This window comes from Olea europaea, chromosome 6 (assembly GCF_002742605.1).
Source record: "Olea europaea var. sylvestris chromosome 6, O_europaea_v1, whole genome shotgun sequence".
NCBI classification, from domain to species: Eukaryota; Viridiplantae; Streptophyta; class Magnoliopsida; order Lamiales; family Oleaceae; genus Olea; species Olea europaea.
In genome coordinates, this window is record NC_036242.1 from 14,052,628 (window position 1) to 14,061,940 (window position 9,313).

Sequence of the window (9,313 nt, forward strand, 5' to 3'; positions counted from 1 at the left end):
ATCTGATCACAAACAATTTAGCAACATTATAACAAGTTTAGTCGTAAAAATATTTCATCAAATGAGATTATTGTTAAACACTTTTGACCCTTTTGTGCATAAGATCAAATCACAATTCATGACGAATAGTAAAACTTATTCGAATATTATTTCAACTCAGTTAATTCAACATTACACAAACTTTGAATAAATAGAAAGAAATTATAAGCAAAAGGAATATCATGATGTTATTACACAAATTGCTGTACTATATGACGACCTTTCGTCGATTTTTTTTTTTTTTTTTCCATTCAATTTTTCCTCTTCCTAGTAAGTGGCACCATGTTGTTGCAAGTGAAACCATTGTGGTAAGATCCACCGTAACTTCCACATTGCACAACCTGTGACCTTTCAAGAATATCAGTACTAATCATAAATAACTGCAATGGTCACATATTATAGCACTGATCACAAATTTAAATGTTACAACTTGATGGTTAGAAAAATATAGGACCAGTCACCAATTAAATATATTATACATATTAGAAGGTCACAAATAAAAGTATTGATCAAAATAAAATTCCTGGTCACATAAAACGGAAGTGGTCACAAACATAAAGGTTAGAAATCTAAATATTTAGAATACCATCAATAGTCACAAATTGAATATAATATATACGGAAGACGTTCACAAATAGATGCATTGGTCGCAATATAATACAAATCACCATTCAGCTTATGCTTATTGTAATAATAATCCCACAATTCCCACAATCGCATATAGGTACCTTGACAGATGTTGATGCAATTGAAACAGAAATTCTACATAGCTATGCGACCTCATAAGCTGGAATGAATTTGTAATATGTTGATTTTGAATTTTGCACAATCAAATCACCAGAATGCTATAATTGATTCTGACAACTGTAGATAGATGAGTGAATATTGGTTACAGTGAATTGAATTGGAGAAGTCACAACATAAGTTTAGCAAGAAGTAGAGGCCACAATGAATTACACACCAGCTGTTAATCCATAGTCAATATTATTGTAAATTGGTAGTAAAAACTTTCAAAATTTCATACCTGTACAAAATCCATAATGTGTCTGAACTGTGATAAAAAAGATGATTCAATTAATGAAGAAACATAATGACACGACCCGTCCCGAATCATCCTAATAGACCCGACACGTGTCATGCGCCGATAGTAGATACCGGTTAAGTGCCGGACCCACCATCAAGGCAACATCGACTTGTATTGACTATGATATACTTTGTAAAAATTTTGGCAGAGTTCCCCCTGAATTATAGACTAAAACCACCTGAAATATATAATCCAATATCCCAAACAGATATATTTAGTTTAAAATAGGGTACACTGGCTCACAGAAAATCAACTATTCAAATACAACACTGGCAATTTGACCTTTGCAACAATTTATAAACCATGGTACCCAAAATGCATAATATATACAAAACATAGCAGACCCAAAACATGGAACTAATTTCTGACCAAAGGTGGTGTTTATTCCAAAATATTAACTGTTAAACTGATAAGATGAGTCATACAATGCTTGACATTTTATAGTTCAACTCGATAGATCAACTGGCTAGTAGTGCTCAACTCAGCTACTATCTGATAAGAGAAATTGTAAAAAAAATGTGAGCCTATAACTCAGTAAGTGGATAATTTTGTAAATAAAAATACTTTTTCCATTTATGCTAACATTCTAAAAATGTTAACTTTATTAAATCCTTGAGAATTTTTGAATCTAGTAATACTTTTAAAAACTAAACATGATTACATTATAAAATTCTTTGTTCTAAATTCTAGATAAGTATCTGTAAGGTATAACAAATATAAAGAATCTGATATTCATGAAAATCTATGAAATATTGCTGCTGCTCAATACTAGAAACTGAAAGCTTTATTCTAAAAACTGAATTAACTAAATTCCATAATCTGAAATTTGAGAACTGAATAAATACTGAAAAATCACACTAAAAAGAGTACCCAATGAATAGCCTTACTCATGTACCGAGTAATCTAAATGTACAAGGCAAAGCCATTCAAATCTAATAATCCGATAGCTGATAATCTGGTCATACGTACGCAGAGCTGCCCCAAAGGCTAATCACCCTAGTACACGGCCCAAAGCCCATGTGTGTACGAGAGTAGGTCCCAAAGACCTCTGATAATCTAGTCATACACTATGGAAACATATTTACGATAATGCAGAGCGGGTAAAATCACTATAACTAGTCATACACTGTGGAAACACATTCACATCAGTGCAAACTAGGGTAAAATCACCTGGATACTTTATGGTGGTTTTTAGAAATAACTTTAACTATACTAAAACATGTAATATGAATATAACATGCTACTAAAATAATTTAACTGAACTGAATTTAACTTTAAAAGCAATTGATAATAAAATTCATTTTATTCTGAAAATCATGCTATGAAGTCAACTTTATAAAATAAATAACTTTAAAATTTAAAGAAGACTTATTTCTGAAAAATAAGTTTTATCCACTCACTCAATACGAGCTACAGACTAGGCCGGTCGATAAGCTTTTCCAATTCTTCATCACCACCTGTAATACGTTGCAAATAACTAATTTAATCACTATTAAAATAAAGAAACATTTAATCTCTAATGATATAATAATTAAACTAAATTCCCCGAGACTTGCGAAATTTTCCTAAATTTCCTTTAATCAATCGAAGCTAATTTCCACTTTCTATTACCTTCACAATCATATACCACATCCAAATTTAACTTCATTAGAATCATAACAATATTTGTCCCTTTCATTTTAGTGAAAAACGAGAAATCATAATACAACCAAATTAATATATCTATCATTCCCCAAAATCATTCTTCCAAGGGAATAATTCCATTAATGTAATCATTTCCACAAATAATCCATGCTCAATCATCAAATTTAAAAACTAGGTTTTGTCCAAAAAAATTAATATCTCCTTACCTTAGTATAGATAGAAATTCAAGAATTAATAACTTGAGCTCCAAGTAGTATTCCTCTCAAAAATCTGAAAATTTTCGAGCCAAAATAAAACCCTAGAATTTAACATAAAATATATCTACCTCTTGAAGAAAATAAAAAGAGAGGAAAAATGGAAATGAACCTAGAACTACCTCTTTCCTTTCTTTCTCTTCTTCCTTTTTTCCCTTTTCTTTTTCTTCCCTCCTTTCTTTCCCTTTTTCTTCTTCTCTGCCGGTTCTTTCTTTCTTCTAGTGTGTGTGTGTGTGATTTATCAGAGAAAAAGTGATGGTCAAAGGCATTAAAAACCCACTAACTTCAATTTGCAAGAAAAGTCCCTCTTCTCTAATATGAGCTAACATTTAAATCCTAAACTTCCCAAAAATGTATAAGTAAATTTTCAACTTCCAATTGCATCCAATATAACTCTCATATATTGTCAATTGCAAAATAAACCCCAATAAAATATTTTAGTCAATTCAAGTCCCAATAAAGACATTTATTTCATTTAAGTCCCTATGTGACTTTGACTTTGAAAATTCAACTCTTGACTTTTGACTAAATAATGTGGGTTGTAACAATCTTACCTCCTTAGAAGAATTTCGTCCTTGAAATTCAACTGGCTTCTGATTAGGTAACAAATAGATGAGGATATTGAACACGAATCTGATTGTCATGCTCCCATGTAGCCTCTTCTACTATCTGATTCTATCAAAGTACCTTAACAAGTGAAACTGTCTTGTTCTGCTGAATTTGCACCTTTCTATTTAGAATTCTCACTAGCTCCTCTATATAAGTCAAATTCTCCATCAAGTGAACTGGATGAGACTTTAGAACATGAAAAGGATCTGCAATGTACTTACGAAGCATGGACACATGAAAAAGATCATGGATCCGAGATAATTCAGTTGGCAAATCTAATCTATACACAATTGGACCAATCCATCTAATAATCTTATATGACTCAATGTATCGTGGACTTAACCTTCCTCACTTGCCAAATCTCAAAACCCCTTTCCAAGGCAACAATTTTAGAAAAACTTTACCTCCTACTATGAAATCAAGATCTTTCCCGCGTCTATCTGCATAACTTTTCTGTCTATCTAGCGTTGCTCTCAACTTTTCTTTGATCAATATCACATTTTCTAAAGTCATTTGAACTAATTTAGGGCCTATTTTCTCTTACCATTTTCATACCAGCAAACTGGTGTTCTACACTTCCTACCATATAAAACTTCAAAAGAAGACATTTCTGTACTGGAGTGGTAATTGTTATTGTAAGTAAATCCATCCACGACAATTAGGTATTCCAACTACCTTAAAACTCTAATACACACACCCTTAACATATTCTTATGAATATGTATGGTCCTCTCTAACTGACCATCTATCAGAGAATGAAAAGCTACATTGAATGTAGTTTAGTACCCATGGGTTCTTACATACTATGCCGAAATTTAAATGTAAAGTGAAGATCTCTATCAGACACCACAGATAGTAGAGCACCATATAAGCTTACTAGCTCATCCTTGAAATTCAATTTGCTAAGATTCAAACATATAAAGACATAGAGTACACAATTCATCCTCACATGCCAATAATTTCTCCAACAACCTTTCACTAAACACATTTTCATTCTTTCATATCTTACACCTTATTTGGCTTTTCTAAGTTAAGTTCTCTTCAACTTTAGTAATAATATGAAAACATAAGGTAAATCTAACATCCACTTACTAAGCCTTAGAAATAGACAATACATTCTTAAATACCAAGATAAACCTGCTGTAAACTTCATCATTAATAAATTGGACCCTCACAAAGGCCAATATATGAATATTCTCAATCATTTCATTTTACCAAATCTTAGAAAAATTCAGCTATTTCCCAATTCGAAGTTCAAGATATTACTTTTCATATTCTCCAAAACTTCACCTTTTGTCATGATTTGAACTATCCTCTAATCCTTTTTTTTTTTTAAACAGTGGTTACCTATTAAGATTAAATAACTTCCTTTTGCCAATTTCATCACAATAAATATTTCCTTGGAGTATTTCAACAATACAAATAACCTCAATTATTGCCACTTATGTCTAATTCTTATAGATCAAATCCATGAAAAATAAATAATTATCCAAGCCCTCTTTAATTAACAAACCATAGTTGATAACCTCTCTTCTGAACTTGTACTCATCGTGTCTGACATTCTATTAAAAGAAGCAGCACAATGTAATTTAATCTTATAACCCCTTACAACTAAGGCAAAGACAGATACTCAACTCCACCATATAAATTATAATCTTATTTATATGCAATTCTATAAATTTATCTCATGAACTGACTATATCATTTGAAAAGAATCTTTATCGGTTTATCAAAAATGATCCCAATATCATTTCGTCTCCATTCTATATACCTAGAGCTCCAAATGAAAAATATTTAAGGGTAACCACTTCCATTCTCAACTGACAATATCTGCAAAAATTCAATTATTCATGATTTCTAACATTCTAGGTATCCCCAACAACAATTGGGATAGCTCAAAATGGTGTTCATTTCCTTTAATTCTATATCACCCAATGATAATATATACACAACTTCAAGTTCAACTCCTTCGAATACAAATATACTTTAACATCATGTGGTTAGTAAGTATTGATCTTTCCACCATGTGATGCCACAATTTCTAAATGTCTACTCCAATATAGCCATCTATATATCATGTTTTAATCATAAGTCTTTAACGATCTGTAATATAATCCATAGCTTATGATTCGACAATCGAGTAAAATTTGCATTAGACAATCACCATATACTTTGATTATCCAACATATTATCCATATATTCCATAGCTAATAGATCTCGATAAGAATAGAATATTTTATTCGTGAAATCCAAAAGTACATCGAAACTAATCCAAAAATTACTTTACTAAAAATTGATCAAATTCACCGTAACTTCCATAATTTAGCTCAAAGCCTCCAAATGGTATGTAATATAACATATTAATCCAACAAATGGCGTTAACAAAATTAACAACTTAATAACCCAAATATCTCATCACATTATTTGGCTATAGGACAACCATAACATTAATTTACTTGCCATTCACCATATCATGTAACCTTCTCATTTATGGTCACATTGTATAACTTGATACATTTGATTATACCTATTTCCTTAAGATTACAAAAATAGTGCTCCTTATAACTATCAAGGGACATTTCACACATTAATGTACCATCAAGATTTTGTTTTTCCTTTTTAATAAATATCATCTCGACACCAAATTTATTTCCCATACTAGAATGCCATGACCTCGATAACGCAATGTGAATCTAAATCCTTACTGATCTTCAAATGTCTATAAAAGTTTTATGCTAGAATAACCTTAGCTAAGTTACCATCATATCCAAAATAAACATTCTTTAATCCTAGTCTCGACAATAAGATAACCTGTCATCCATGAATTCCTTATCATATTACTTCGATGAGAATGAAATTCTTAATTCATGAAATCTAAAATCACAACTGCATAGATAATAATCCAATAGCAAAACAAAACTCATAGAACTCAACTTATACTTATAATTTAACATGTCCTCTCAATGGATTTTAATCTAACACAATAATCCCAATATTATTTTGACGTACCACTAATTATAAATTTAGTGCACCACCATTCATAATGTCCTTTGGAATCATAAAACCTTGTTATATTGAATATCTTAATACCGTATGATCTCAACATTTAATCATGCTAATTTTCTCACGTTCTTCAACGTTACGCTATTTCTTATTCATGTCACCCATTAGATATGTACATATCAAGATAAATTCCAATCCTTCTTTCCTTCAATAGTAGTTGAAATACAAACCTAGATACTTGCTTGTCCCTGAATCAACAGAAGATAGGCCACGATCACATTAATTTACTCAAAATCACAAAGTAAAACATATTTAATAACATCATTTTTCGTCATGAATCACCATTCCATATGGTTTCATTATTTATTTATTTGTCATAAACAAGATTCCTTATCATATCTCCACATTTTGATTTTCTAATATATGCATCTTCCTCCATATACTAAATATGATCACAATTTTCTACAATAATTCTCATAGTACCTCAATTATTTACCTTACAAGGCAATCAAGATTTCAACTCATAACGTCACCAACTATACATATAACAACATTAGACCATACTTATCATCTAAGGCATCTACAAGACATTTCCTGTAGTCATAAGAGAAACTCATAACCCAATAAATCTCATTACTAAGAAAAGTTATACTCTTTGCTCAACTGCATGTTGGATCTATAGCACAATTATTAATATATTAGAGAAAATTTAACATAGCGCCAACACGACAATTCTAACAACTCATCTTACAATCGGATAATTATCAATAACATCCCCATAATTATTATGCCCAAATCAATAAAGATCCTTCTAGTTTCTTAGCTGCCATTTATTCGTTATCAAGGGTAATATGAATTTCAAATACCATATTGGAGCCTGTGAGTTTTGCCACCATGTCACGGCTAACAGTCTCAATGACATACAATTCTGAATAAGAACTTATGAATTACTCGAGCTTAACAACAACTATATCATGCTTTGATACCAATTGACACGACCCGTCCCGAATCATCCTAATAGACTCGACACACGTCGTGCGTCGATAGTAGATACCAGTTAAGTGCCGGACCCACCATCAAGGCAACATCGACTTGTATTGACTATGATATGCTTTGTAAAAATTTTGGCAGAGTTCCCCCTGAATTATAGACTAAAACCACCTGAAATATATAATCCAATATCCCAAACAGATGCATATAGTTTAAAATAGGGCACACTGGCTCACAGAAAATCAACTATTCAAATACAACACTGGCAATTTGACCTTTGCAACAATTTATAAACCACAGTACCCAAAATGCATAATATATACAAAACATAGCAGGCCCAAAACATGGAACTAATTTCTGACCAAAAGATGTGTTTATTCCAAAATATGAACTGTTAAACTAATAAGATGAGTCATACAATACTTAACATTTTATAGTTTAACTCGATAGATCAATTGGCCCAGTAGTGCTCAACTCAACTACTATCTGATAAGAGAAATTGTAAAAAAAATGTGAGCCTATAACTCAGTGAGTGGATAATTTTGTAAATAAAAATACTTTTTCCATTTATGCTAACATTCTAAAAATGTTAACTTTATTAAATCCTTGAGAATTTTTGAATCTAGTAATACTTTTAAAAACTAAACATGATTACATTATAAAATTCTTTGTTCTAAATTCTAGATAAGTATCTGTAAGGTATAACAAATATAAAGAATCTGATATTCATGAAAATCTATGAAATATTGCTGCTGCTCAATACTAGAAACTGAAAGCTTTATTCTAAAAACTGAATTAACAGAATTCCATAATATGAAATTTGAGAACTGAATAAATACTGAAAAATCACACGAAAAAGAGTACCCAATGAATAGCCTTACTCATGTACCGAGTAATCTCAATGTACAAGACAAAGCCATCCAAATCTGATAATCTGATAGCTGATAATCTGATAATCTGGTCATATGTACGCAGAGCCGCCCCAAAGGCTAATCACCCTAGTACACGGCCCAAAGCCCATGTGTGTATGAGAGTGGGTCCCAAAGACCTTTGATAATCTGGTCATACACTATGGAAACACATTCACGATAGTACAAAGCGGGTAAAATCACTATAACTAGTCATACACTGTGGAAACACATTCACATCAGTGCAAATTGGAGTAAAATCACCTGGGCACTTTCTGGTGATTTTTAGAAATAACTTTAACTATACTAAAACATGTAATATGAATATAACATGCTACTAAAATAATTTAACTGAACTGAATTTAACTTTAAAAGCAATTGATAATAAAATTCATTTTATTCTGAAAATCATGCTATGAAGTCAACTTTATAAAATAAATAACTTTAAAATTTAAAGAAGACTTATTTCTGAAAAATAAGCTTTATCCACTCACTTAATACGAGCTACAGACTAGGCCGTCGGTAAGCTTTTCCAATTCTTCGTCACCACATGTAATACGTTACAAATAACTAATTTAATCACTATTAAAATAAAGAAACATTTAATCTCTAATGATATAATAATTAAACTAAATTCCCCGAGAATTGCGAAATTTTCCTAAATTTCCTTTAATCAATCGAAGCTAATTTCCACTTTCTAATACCTTCACAATCATATACCACATCCAAATTTAACTTCATTAGAATCATAACAATATTTGTCCCTTTCATTTTAGTGAAAAA

At 31.1% G+C, this 9,313-nt stretch overlaps 1 long non-coding RNA gene across 2 annotated transcripts; it reads right to left on the reverse strand.

Annotated features, from left to right (window-relative positions):
• Positions 1-1,336: 1,336 nt before the first annotated feature.
• LOC111395932 lies at positions 1,337-3,187 on the reverse strand. 2 transcript variants are annotated; one of them, XR_002702889.1, is made up of 3 exons: positions 3,144-3,187; positions 2,974-3,065; positions 1,337-2,580 (listed from the first exon to the last, which is right to left on the reverse strand). It is a non-coding gene; the product is annotated as an uncharacterized LOC111395932 (long non-coding RNA). The 2 variants fall into 2 exon arrangements; XR_002702888.1 differs by having other exon boundaries at positions 2,974-3,037; positions 3,144-3,182.
• Positions 3,188-9,313: the final 6,126 nt, after the last annotated feature.